Source organism: Caretta caretta, chromosome 8 (assembly GCF_965140235.1).
Source record: "Caretta caretta isolate rCarCar2 chromosome 8, rCarCar1.hap1, whole genome shotgun sequence".
Lineage (NCBI taxonomy): Eukaryota > Metazoa > Chordata > Testudines > Cheloniidae > Caretta > Caretta caretta.
In genome coordinates, this window is record NC_134213.1 from 101,149,760 (window position 1) to 101,162,574 (window position 12,815).

A 12,815-nucleotide genomic window follows, 5' to 3' on the forward strand; every position below is an offset into this window, starting at 1 on the left:
TGATTCTCCTGTCTCTTACACTGGTGTAAATCTGATGTAACATCATTGAAGTCAGTGAAATTACACTGTGGAGAAGTGGAGAAACGGGCCCTTTGGAAATGTTGCATGTGGGGATAAAGTCAGATGATGGAATTCTGCAGCTACCTTAAGAGCGCTACTCAGAGAGCAGACTCCATGTCTGACAAAAGAGAGCAAACATACCTCTGGATTAGTGGTGGGGATGGTGCATAAGAGGGGTTTGTTTTAGTCCTGGCTGAGGACGGTCTGCTATTTTTCTTTCTTGCTGAGTCATTTCATCGTTGGACTCAGCAAATGAGGGACCATCCACTGAGCATTTAGTATTCAGTGCTAAACATTTAATACCAAATTCTGGTTTGGGTAAATCCTAAGCACAAAAGAGAACAATCTTTTTCTTTTGCCTTTTTTCTTCCTGCTGGCTTGAGCCTCTTCTGGAAGAAGGTCAGAGCTTCCCAAAAGCGGCCAGCTTCACGTTTGAGAAACACTGCCACCCATTAATCTAATTTCAGCAGGTTGTTTTTTATTGACCACTCACTTGGTTAGCAGAGAATATGCAGTCATAGTTCAAGAGAAGTGGAACTCTTCTGCAGCACACCTCTCGCTTTCGTGCTGGGGGGATCACTGCTTTCTCCTGGAGTCTTGTGCAGTGAAGGTTTTGTTCTGCTTAACTCTGTCCATACCACTCATTCCTTGCAAGGAGGATCCAATACAAGGCAAAAATAATTAGAATACCACATGTTCCCCATCCATTAACATGCAGGTGCTAATCTGGTGGGTGTGCAGTTATTCAGACTCCTTTTATATGTCTGTGTTACCACACTCAGTATTTCATTAAGTGCATGCTTCATAGAAGTTCATGTCATTCCAAATCAGTGTCTGAAAGGTAGGAATACAGAAAGCAATTTCAGCTATCTTATTGATCACAATGTAATGATGAATATTTTGCACTCCCATGGTCTCTTCCGGAACAGATCCCTACAGTTGGCTTATCTGGATGGGTCTGGGGTGTTATGTGGATTTCAATCAACTTTCCTCCTCGCTGATCCTGGGAGCTGCAAAGGGGCAAAATTGACTTCTGGCACATGGTAGAGCAGCCTCAGGCCTGCTCTAATGTGCCAGTGGATAACCAGCCAGGATTGTCCGTGGAGCCACCTTCCAGGATTGCAGGAGCACATTGCTCTGGCCTAACCCTCTTCTACACATGACATACTCCCTGCCATCCTTAAAATATTCCTTACACCAAGGGGGCTAAGTGCAGCTCCCTTGTCAGGGGCATCCTCAGCTGCTGTCTTAAGGCAGCTTGAAGTGTTTTTTGTACAAGTGTTTTTCTGGAATGGCACAAAGAGCCATTAGGAATGGCCAGGGCCCTAAATCTCAGAATCTCAGGGGGCTTTTGAGTACTAATTAATTAGACTTTTGTTTTCTCTTTTGAGGTGGTATGATTTTCCCCATTTAATGCATGGTTAAATTCAAACACTCTGGTCACACAGCAAATCAGTGGCAGAACTGGAAATAACAGAAGCAAGAAGTCCTGACTGTCATATTCCTCCTCCAACCACTAGACTGCCCTGTCTGTTTCTGGCTGGCAATATACCCTATGCTCATGAGAATGTAACTTTTCTTTCTGCAGTAAATAACCCTCATCTTTCAACGAAACAACACCTGGAGCAGCCAAATCTGGCTTTAGCCTCCAACAGTTAGGAGAGCCGATGCCGCGCTGCCTCGCAGCACTTGGTTACCAGACATCCACTCTCAGTCCCCATTTTAAAAACCACATAAAAGACACAAATGAAATAAAGGACAGGGAACTGAGACTAGCCACAAATGGGAATTTCTTGCATGTGTATTGTAGCCTGGATGACCTTTGTACTAGGGAACTCAGGATCCTACATGGGCAGCAATTGTACGTGCAAAAGGGAAGGATGGCCCTGTGGTTATAAGGGACAAGGCAGGGACTCGAGCGGTCTGAGTTCCATTTCTGAAACTGTCACAGACTTTCTGTGGGGGGTTGTGCCTCACTGTGGGGTTGTGAGGCTTAGTTCATCATCATTATTAGTAATCTATTATATTTTCTATTACTGTAGCACCTAGAAACCCTAGTTATAGACCAAGACCCCACTGAGCTAGGCACTTTACAAACACAGACTAAAAAACCAGTCTCTGCCCCATTAAAGCATTTGGGGATCTTCTTGTGGAAAGAGTTATTATTGGTGGTAACTGGAGCAGTGGATCTGCACTGAAAGGGACAGTAGAACACTGGGTGATTTTTTTTGTTTAAATAGGTGAAGTGGTTTTTTTTGGTTCATTTTGTGGTTTAATGTTGCAAAAAAATATACATCTGTTATATCAATATGTCCAAGCAGAAAAGGTGAATGCCCACTGTGCTGTGCTTTAGGGGATGATGTCTAGTGCGTCCCATGTGAAGTAGAGACTTTTAGCAAAACATGGCTAGAATGTTTTTCTGTAGGTAGACTTTACTTTCTTGTACTATATCACTTGAAGGACACTTCTGCATTTTCTGTGATTCTTGGAATGATTTCTGGGGTTCTGGGATTATACATCAAATTTAACAAGATGATATATGGCTTTGAGGAGAGACATTTGATGTACCACTTAGCCTTCCCATAATTTACTGCCTTCCCTTGGTCTCTGGAGAGGAAGGGGTTTATCTGCACTACAACGTGACTTTATAAATATCATAGCAGGAAAGGGAAAAAGAAAGCAGGCTGCGGCCCTGTCTCCTAAATGGTTATATGATAGTGATGCAGGTAGGTGACATTAAATGCTACTGTCTGCAACCTTAATTGCAAGTTGCCATCCCCTTGGCCATTTGAGTCAAATAATGTGCTATTCATATTCCTGTTTTCTATTCCCTCTTCATGGGATTTTACATTCCAAAGTTCAGATGTGGATGAATAATCTAAATGCAAAGCCCTGTTTTGGAAAAAAAGACATATACGTATAAACTAGCAGTCTTTGCATGCTGTTTAATTTCCCTTCCTTAGAGGAGTATCAGGCATGACAGCGTCATGAAGCCCAGATAGAAAAATGTTTGCTTCCAAGACTTCATGAAGATTAAAAACAAAAAAATGGGTTTGGGGAGGGTGAGGAGAACCTGCTAAACAATCCTTTGCCATTTCTGATTTTCCAAGCAGCTAAGTGGTGTTCTTTGAACTCGCTTCAGAAAATTTTTTCCAGGAGCTATTTCTGGCCTTTTGCTTTACAATCATATCCCCGCACTGGGCTATTAAGTTGAAAATTCAGTCGAGCATTAACGTTGAAGCAATTTTACATAGCCTCCCCTCCGCAGAGCACCCCTCCAAAATAGCCTGCCATTTGGAATAAAGTGGGAGGGGAGGAGTGGGAAAGTGGCAAGGAAGGGGAATGGAACTGGTGCACTGGTCTGGATTTTAATAGGTCAAGTCATTCTGGTAAATAGAATTCAGGCTGTTGCATCGTCTTTGCCTAGTTAAACTGTCACCAAAGTTCACTTTGCCACATTCTGGTGGAGATCATTGGTTGTCAGAAGGGATGAAAGAGGCATTGTTGCAAAAGAGTAAAGGAATGAAGGAAGAAAGAAGCATCTAGGCAAGGAGATCATATGTGCATTACACATCCAGAGCCGTAGTGGCACAAAGGTCTGTGGTTAACTCTTTCAGCCTCTACCTTCAGAATGCTTTGGGAGGGGTCTTTTCCTCTGTTTGCGCCCCAGTAGGATTCTCACACATAACATACATCTAAATGCTCCTTTTCTCTCTTTCTAACTAGAATATATTTAATTTGCTCTGAACTCAAGCTAGTCCAACTCCCAGGTCTCAGAATAAGGGGCAGGGGGAGAACACAAGGAAAAGTATTAACCCTGCGACATCCTGTCTTTGAGACACTGTGCTACATTAAATTGATTTGCAAATGAAAGCTGAAAGCTAAGCAAAAGCCACCAACCTATTTTGCCTAAGGATGATTATAATGATATTTATGTTCCCTTAAATGACAAATCAATTTGTTACATGCCTACATAAACATTTGCTTATATGAGCTCCAGAAATGTTTTATTTTTATTAGCCCAAACTTTATCTTTTTACGAAGACACAAGGGCACAATAAAAGTAGCATGCAAATATAATACCCAATTTGTATTTTTCCATGGTCAGCAGAATCCATTTGATATTAGGTCAGTGTACACATCAATAAAGCGCACACTCTCACAGGCCCATTGTAATGGTCCTGGTAATTTCTATGCTGCCAGAGTAAAGGGGTTAAATAATACTTTAAAACAGCTTTGATTTTAAGAGAAATGTAAAAAGAAGTTGTTTTGGGAACAACATGGTGTATAGGGGATAAATGGTAGAATGCTCTCCCAAGATTAAAATGATGTTGCAATAACGATCTCAGAGAGAGCTTTTTCTACGTACGCTCCAATTCAGCAAAGCATTTAAGTGCATGTTTAAATTCAGAACATGCTTAAGTGCCTTTGAATTCAACGGAACTTCAGAACATGCTGATAGGGCCATAGTAAGCTGAGAGAATCATAGAATATCAGAGTTGGAAGGGACCTCAGGAGGTCATCTAGTCCAACCCCCTGCTCAAAGCAGGACCAATCCCCAATTTTTTTTTCCAGATCCCTAAATGGCCCCCTCAAGGATTGAACTCACAACTGTCAAGGATTGAACTCACAGGCCAATGCTCAAACCACAGAGCTCTGGACGGAAATTCTGCACCTAAACTTTGGAGAGGATAGGTCAAGATCCACGCTTTATAGCTTGGTACCATGCCAGGAGTTAGGTTAGGCCATGTCGTAGCCATGTTGGTCCCAGGATATTAGTGAAACAAGGCGGGTGAGGTATTAGTTTTTATTGGACCAACTTCTGTTGGTGAGGGAGACAAGCTTTTTCTTCAGGTCACTCGTCTCTCTCACCAACAGAAGCTGGTCCAATAAAAGCTATTCCCTCACCCAGCTTGTCTCTCGTAGGTGAAAGTACACACCAATAGGCCAATCTATTGTAATTAAATCAAGAGAGCGCCAGCGTCTCCGGAACTGAAACGTAACCTTTTGAGTGGTGAGGAGAGTTTGGGAAAGGGGAGGGTTTATAGACATTCAATTTACTTTTTATAAAATAGGTTTTTCATCAGCATGGGCCTATGTTTTGCTGGGTTCCAGGTGGGGGCAGAAGATCTGAAAAAGCATGAGATGCTATGGTATTTCGGGCCTGACTGGAAGCAGGCAATACCGAAATTGTCATGAGACAATGAGAAGGTTTTGCTCCTGTTTTTATTTGTTCTAGGAGAAGAGATAAAGACATCAGAACGGCAGGTGAGCCTGGAGAAAATGGACAGTGGGGAGGGCGCATCCTCGAGCCTCTACTTGGCTTGGCTGACAACCAGGAGTTACTGTCTGTGGCTGAGGAACTGAATTGCACTTTGGCAGACGCCCTATTTCCAGGCTCGAAACCTAGAACCCCACTTCCTTCAACAGAGAATAGAAAAGCGAAAATGCTGGCAGCAGTCCTTTGAAAAGCGTGGTTCAGTCCTTGCGTGTGTGTGCCTGCAGTCCAAGTAGGATCATTTTCACCTAATGCAGCCCACGGCCGCAGGTTTCTTTACACAGTTCAGCCAATATGTCAGGAAAGAAGCTTGTGGGAGGAGGCCTCCGAACAAAGTATGAACAGGCACAACAAGCTTGTGCTTCCTTGACCCTACCAAGCCCAAAGGGATTCAAGGTTGGCCAAAATTGCTTTCTCTTGCTGAGAGCGTTGCTGAGACACGCAGTTCTGCCTGAAATGACATTTGTGACCAGAAATAACAAAAAAATAAATGGAATTAGGTGCTAATCTGGTCTCTCAGGAAACACCAGAGTACAGTAAATGCTGTGAAAGTAGTTTAATGAGGTAGAGACCAGGCAGTCAGGACAACAATAAGATCAGCGTTAACTTTTGAGACAGATGTTACAGTAGTTCTGTTGGACGCAGAGACGGTGGAGTGAAATGTAATACAGTGGTGTGCTTTGGATTAGACTCTTCTTACTGTGATGGGGTTTTATTCACTCCATGGAGACCTTAGTAGTGTTTCCAACTAACCATATTTTGAGTACAAAACACTTGCAACAGCCCAGCTTATACTTCAAAGTACTGGCGACTCAGACAGTGTAGTATTAGGTTATTTGGTCGACAGCCCATGTTTCAAAAAGGCTACACAAAAATTTATACACGTGTCTTTAATTGAAATGTGACAATCAGTCTGATGAAAGATTCAAAGCCCTGGTGACTGTGGACTTCTGCTTTTCTATGGAAGAGGTAAAGCGTGGGTCGTGGCACTGAGAACTTCCCCACAGTGTCCCACCAATGCATCTCAGCCTTGACTTTGAGGGGCCACCTCTAATAATAAGGCTTGTGTTGCTTTTCTTCCACAGATCTTTGTATCATTACCCGTATCTTAGATGTGGGAAACTCAGGCACTGATAGATTAAATGATTTGTGCAAATTCAATGCAGTGGGAGTGTGGTGGCACGGGTAATAGATGCAGATCTCCTAGGACTCCCAGTTCCATGCCCAAGGGAAGGAAGCATAACTGTTGAGAGAAATTTGGGGCCTCAGTAGGTCATATTCACTGGGCCCCTAGCTCTCTCATTTCACCCAAGTTAGACATTTGGGGAGCTTCCCTGAGCTCATGGCCTTAGTACAACTGTCCCCACCTTCCCCCCCCCCCCCCCCCCGCCCTCTCTTCAGCCCCGGAGGGGAGTTTGCTTTCCATGAAGATTCAGTTTTTGGCTTTTCTTCTGAGTCTGTTGATGGTGTCCAGTTGTGGTTTTTCTGAGGCAGCAACCTGAGGTAAAATTTAGAAGAGGGACTAAGAGAGCATATTCTACACCTTCGTCTGGTTCCGTCAGCCTTAATACCATGTGTAACTTTTACATCTATGACCATCTCCCGTGAATCTGAATCCTTCTGAGGTGGAAATCTCCCATACACCAGCCTCTTTGCTGAATTCTGGCTCTTGTGGTCTGACCTGGCATCAGGAAATTATTCCCACACTTCGGTGAATTAAGAATCTGCATCCAGCCTCGTGGCTCAAGGCCCATCTCTAGTTTAACCATATACCTATTTTGGCTTCAAAGCCATGTTTTCATTGGTGGCTGAGGTTCAGGGGACCACTGCATCAGCCGTAGCTCCTGGAGATGTTCTTCACAAGCAGAAAGAATCCTCTTTGAGGCACTGCAGAAGGATAATCAGGCATGGCGACGGCTGCACCCTTTACAAGAGTGAGCATGTGCTCCCTGCCGTAATGGGTGTGGCTGGTGCAGAGATCGCCTGTGTCCTGGCTATGCTGCCTCATTCCTAGTGGATTATGTAGCAGCGTTGGTGTCACTAACACTCCCTTCTTGTACTGACAGAATGGGGTACAAGCAGCAGGGGCTGGCCCCTGTGTGGATGTGCAAGTTGGAGTTTGCCAGTCTGACCTCCCTCTTTTCCTTTGTGCACTAAGGCAGGAGCAGTTGGAAACTGGTCCTTTACCAGCAGAGGTGAAAGTAAGCCGGTCCGGTCTGGTATGGTGTACTGGCAAGAGCCAGTACACCGTGCCGGACTGGACCGCCTTTCCCAGGCTGGCACTTTAAAGGGCCCCGGGCTCCCCGCAGCCGCTGGACCCCTGGGCCCTTTAAAGCACCCGCCGAGCCCCGCTGCTGGAGCCCTGGGGTAGTGGCGGCAGGGCTCCGGCAGTCATTTAAAGGGCCTGGAGCCCTGCTGCGGTAGCGGCAGCCGGAGCCCGTGGCCCTTTAAATCGCTCCTGAGCCGCGGGGCTGCCAGCTGCCTCTGCAGCTGGTAGCTCTGGGGGTAATTTAAAGGCTTGGGGGCTCCCAGCTGGAGCCCTGCGGCCTTTAAATGACTTAAAGGGTACGGTTATTTAAAGACCCCGTCTCTTCTGGTCAAGGCCACGCCCCCCTGCTCAGGACTCCGGAGTACTGGTAAGTCCTTTAAGTTACTTTCACCACCCCTGTTTATCAGTATATATGTTCATATACATGCTACATAATTCTTTGTCTGTAGCTAGAGTCCACCAGGATTTCTTTTGAGTAGAACATTTGTTCTGTGCTGAACCTATCACTCAAGTGAATAGTTTAAAGCTGGAGCAGCTGTTGATTTTAACATTGTTTAGGCTGGCTTTGGCCACCCTAGGCCTGCACATGTTTTTATTTAAGGATATTTTTTTTTTCTTCAAACAAGAGTGCAGCCATGAGAGGTAGGAGAGGAATGTGCATGGGTAGCGAGGCCTGCCACAACACTGCAAGCAAAGAGAACAACTGGGAATAACAGCCAGTGGAACACAATTTGGTGATTTCAGCTCACACCGGGGCAAAAGCACCCATTCTTACATGTGGTGGTGGTGGTTTTCAGACTGGATTTGAAACACTTTGGCTGTCTCTTGTGGATAATGGTGTGATAACACTGCAGTGAAAAATGAAAACAAATCTGCAGTAATAATTCAACTCTTTTTCTCTTTAATGAAAATACATTCCAGTGGCTATATTGCCATTTAATTTTACTGTTATGAATTTTCTAAATTTGGTGCTGTGCATTTACAAAGCCTGGAATCATAGAATCTCAGGGTTGGAAGGGACCTCAGGAGGTCATCTAGTCCAACCCCTTACTCAAAGCAGGACCAATCCCCAACTAAATCATCCCAGCCAGGGCTTTGTCAAGCCTGACCTTAAAAACCTCTAAGGAAGGAAATTCCACCACCTCCCTAGGTAACCCATTCCAGTGCTTCACCACCCTCCTCATGAAAAAGTTTTTCCTAATATCCAACCTAAACCTCCCCCACTGCAACTTGAGACGGTTACTCCTTGTTCTGTCATCTGCTACCACTGAGAACAGTCGAGATCCATCCTCTTTGGAACCCCCTTTCAGGTAGTTGAAAGCAGCTGAAAGTTGAACTCTGTGCACTCGGGAAGTGATGGCGAAAGAAACCTTGCTTTTCTTTATTTGAACTTCTTAAACACTCTGGCATCTGCTAAACAAGTCACGCCTTTCAAATCTCTATAATTTAAATTTTGAGTTTTGCAATTCCAAAATAGGGAGGATTCACAATATAAGATTGAAGTTTAAAGGAAGGCCATTTGTTTTTTGGGTAGCTGTATCAAATAGCAGTAAAGACAGGACCAGATACAGTTTCACTCATTTTGCCTTGAAGTCTGTTGCTCAATAGCTGCCTTTCAAAAAAGATGACTAAGTATCACACTGAAAGAGAGAGAGAGTGGAAAATACTATCACTGCGTGGGTTAAGGAGAACTCCATGGTTGCAAAAACTGGACTTATTTTAAAGTGTAAAATTTGTGTTTCAGTGTTTGCAAGATACAACTTGGGAAAGTTACAAGACTGAGAATATGTGATCCATACAAACATAGAAATGGTGGTGGGACTGGCTGTATTGGGGATTGGTAATGTGATACATGTGTAACGGGGTACTGGCCCTTTAAGGCCAGAGAGGGTAGTTACCCTGTTCCATGTCTCCTGGCAGGCAATTGAAGCAATCATTGGGAGAGAGGAACGTGGTCTGGGGAAGAGTTGGTGTATGGGAGAGGGAAGGTATAGGGCCATCCCAAACCATTGTTGCATTGCTCCGTTTAAGGGTCTGGGACCAGGAGGGTTCCTTTAAGGGCCTACAGGGTCACAGGCCAGAAGGGAGTGCCCTGGGACAGCACCATCTACGGTGAGATTTTCAGGTGTAAATTGCTGCTCTGATTCCAACCCAAGGTCAGAAAAGAATGAAAGCTGTTATTAGATATGGGCCTCAGGTATATAAAGTTCAGATCCCAGCCTGAAATTCTCAAGACTATGGGTGTTAGGTCTGAACCCAAACGTCAGTCTCTTGTCTTTGCTATCTGACAGCTGTTGGATGGACTACAAGAAAAAGGTATGGCACTCGTAGTCCAGTAACCTGTGGACAGGTGTCCACATCAACCCTAATTGGTCCCCTGATTGCCAGCCTCTGAAGGGAAGCTGAACTATTGAACAGGCCGATGGATACTGAACTCGTGTCTCCCGAATCATCATGTCTCTTCCAGGTTAGAGTTCAGGCATACCTAGAGGGTAGCACAGGTGAGCCTGCATCTTGTGCTGGATCTGTTAAACAGAGAAATGTGCTTTCCACAGCTAACTAGCCAGCATCTGTCACAAGCACTAGCCGCATTTAAAAGACAATACCAATATGCTTAAGCCCAAAAGTTACTTTTAAAGACAATCTTCCAAAATGTAATTTTTAAGAAAAATGTTTATAAAAGATAACATCATGACTTTCTAGTGCAGGTGCAGGGGTGGCCAACCTCTGGCTCTGGAGCCACATGCGGCTCTTGAGAAGTTAATATGCGGCTCATTGTACAGGCACCGACTCCGTGGCTGGAGTTACTGGTGCCAACTTTCCAATGGGCCGGGGGGTGCTCACTGCTCAACCCCTGGCTCTGGCCCCACTCCACCCCTTCCCGCTCCCTCCCCTGAGCCGGCCGGGCCCTCGCTCCTCCCCTTCTCCATCAGAGCCTCCTGCATGCCACGAAACAGCTGATCGGGAGAGAGGGGGAGGCGCTGATCGGCCGGGCTGCTGACATATTACTTTGGCTCTTTGGCAATGTACACTGGTAAATTCTGGCTCCTTCTCAGGCTCAGGTTGGCCACCCCTGTTCTAGTGGGAGGGTGGTGGGATTTCGGTTTAGATGTTTTCCTGCAGGTTCTGCAACCCAAACAGTGAGGAGTGAAACAGACTGTAAACAAAACTAAACTAACCAGACACCTAACAGTGATAAACAACACAAATAAAATAAGTAAATTGGTTTTAAAAAGTGCTTTCTATATGAGTACTCCAAGGTATTATTTAAGTGAGGACACAAGTGAGGACTTTTTTTAATATGTTTTTGCTCTTGACAATTTAATTATAAAATGAGAGAAAATCTGTATAGAAATTAACATGAAAATGTGTAAGTATATATTCCCTGTGATAAATACATTTCAAGAATATATATTTCAAGTATATTACAATATATTTCATGTCCACTGAATGCATCCAATGAAGTGAGCTGTAGCTCACCAAAGCTTATGCTCAAATAAATTGGTTAGTCTCTAAGGTGCCACAAGTACTCCTTTTCTTTTTGCGAATACAGACTAACACGGCTGCTACTCTGAAACCTGTCATATTTCAAGAAGTTATTTACCAGATTCCATGTAGTAAGGAATTAACCCGTCCTTTGCAGCTCACGCAGTACTGACCCTCCCTAATGTGTATGGAGGAGGAGTGAAAGACATTTTATGGGGCTTGAAAGCAATGTCTCTATTGCTTTCAGTGGGCTTTGGATCAGGCCCCAAATGGGGAATAATCTTTCCAGCATTAGAGGAAAATTAATCATCTACTAATCTTAATAATAATTATATATAGAGAAAGTGTGTGTGTATATATGTTATATAAAGTGTTATGTATGTCATCTCAAAAGCATGGGGCAGAGTCTTACCTGGTGTAAATTGTCAACACCATTCAATTTTATTTTTATTTTTGTATGATTAGCCGTGGTTGTATATACTGAGTTGAGTATCTGCCTCTTTAATGCTAGACATTTTTTTTAAATAGAAGAAAATGCAGCTCTAGTTACAGGAGACATCCTGGGCTTCTCTTTTCACTTGACAGAGTTGGGGGCTGATTTATCTCCTTCCTCCTGCATTACTCAGTGTTAATGCTAATGACACAGGGTGGTCATCAGGTTCTAGCTGATGTTCTTGCATTCTTTTCTGCTGCCTCCAACTTTTCTTCTGCAGACAGGGTTGCCCCCACCAGCTGCTACTTTTGTCAGAGACATTCTTTCTTCTATTTCTCTGCTTCTGGGGCTCAAAAACACACCAGAGAGGAGTGACATTAGCATATCAAAGACTGAATTGATGGCTGGGTTGCAGGCTGGACAGCTGTAGGACATTTAGAGGGACTAAAGAAATATAAAAGAATCCTGCTATGGTCTCTGGTCCAATTGCCTCCAGAGAAGAACGGAAAACGTACTGATTATTATTATTTTTTTGTCATCGTGGGTTTAGATTTGCCACTGGCTGGAATTAGAATGTCTGTAAACAAGAAAATTAAAAAAAAAATAATTAGGATTCACAATTTGCTTGCTAGTAGAAGAGCCATATTTCTCTCCCTGTGTTTTGTATGTACATACTGTGTGTGAGAGTAATTAAAAATTCATTGTGAATTTTAGATTTATTTGTTTTATATTTTAAAACTTTTTGTCTACTTGAAATGGATTAAACTGAAAACAGAGATGTCTGTCACAATTTTGTCTTGCTGGTTTTAGTGTTACCCCTCTTGAGTGTTTTAGATCTAGATGAGATGTGTACCTGAGGTCCTGACCTCATATCGTCATCAAAATTCCCATGGTCCTTTTTGCAAGAGTGTATTTTTTATTGCCTGTTTGTAAGCACTGTCCCTGTGGCAAACTGAAGAAAACATGCCCTCTGCCCCACAGAGTTTACAGTTTTAATAGACAGTCAGGACAATATAGTTTGAAGTATTTTATTTTATTATCCCTACTTAGGGGTTGAATAGTTAGATGTTAACCTTAGAGTCCTGGCTAAATTCTAACGGGGTGGATACATTCTAATACATCCGATGAAGTGAGCTGTAGCTCACGAAAGCTCATGCTCAAATAAATTGGTTAGTCTCTAAGGTGCTACAAGTACTCCTTTTCTTTTTGCGAATACAGACTAACACGGCTGTTACTCTGAATTCTAACTACTAAAGCTCCCTCCCACCCTGTCTGTAATTTCAAATGGA

General features: G+C 43.6%; 1 protein-coding gene across 2 annotated transcripts in view; it reads left to right on the forward strand.

Annotated features, from left to right (window-relative positions):
- The window catches only part of BEND5 (BEN domain containing 5), a 1,404,194-nt gene that overhangs the window by 1,076,202 nt on the left and 315,177 nt on the right, over nt 1–12,815 (forward strand). The gene's annotated exons all lie outside the window — the stretch shown is intronic.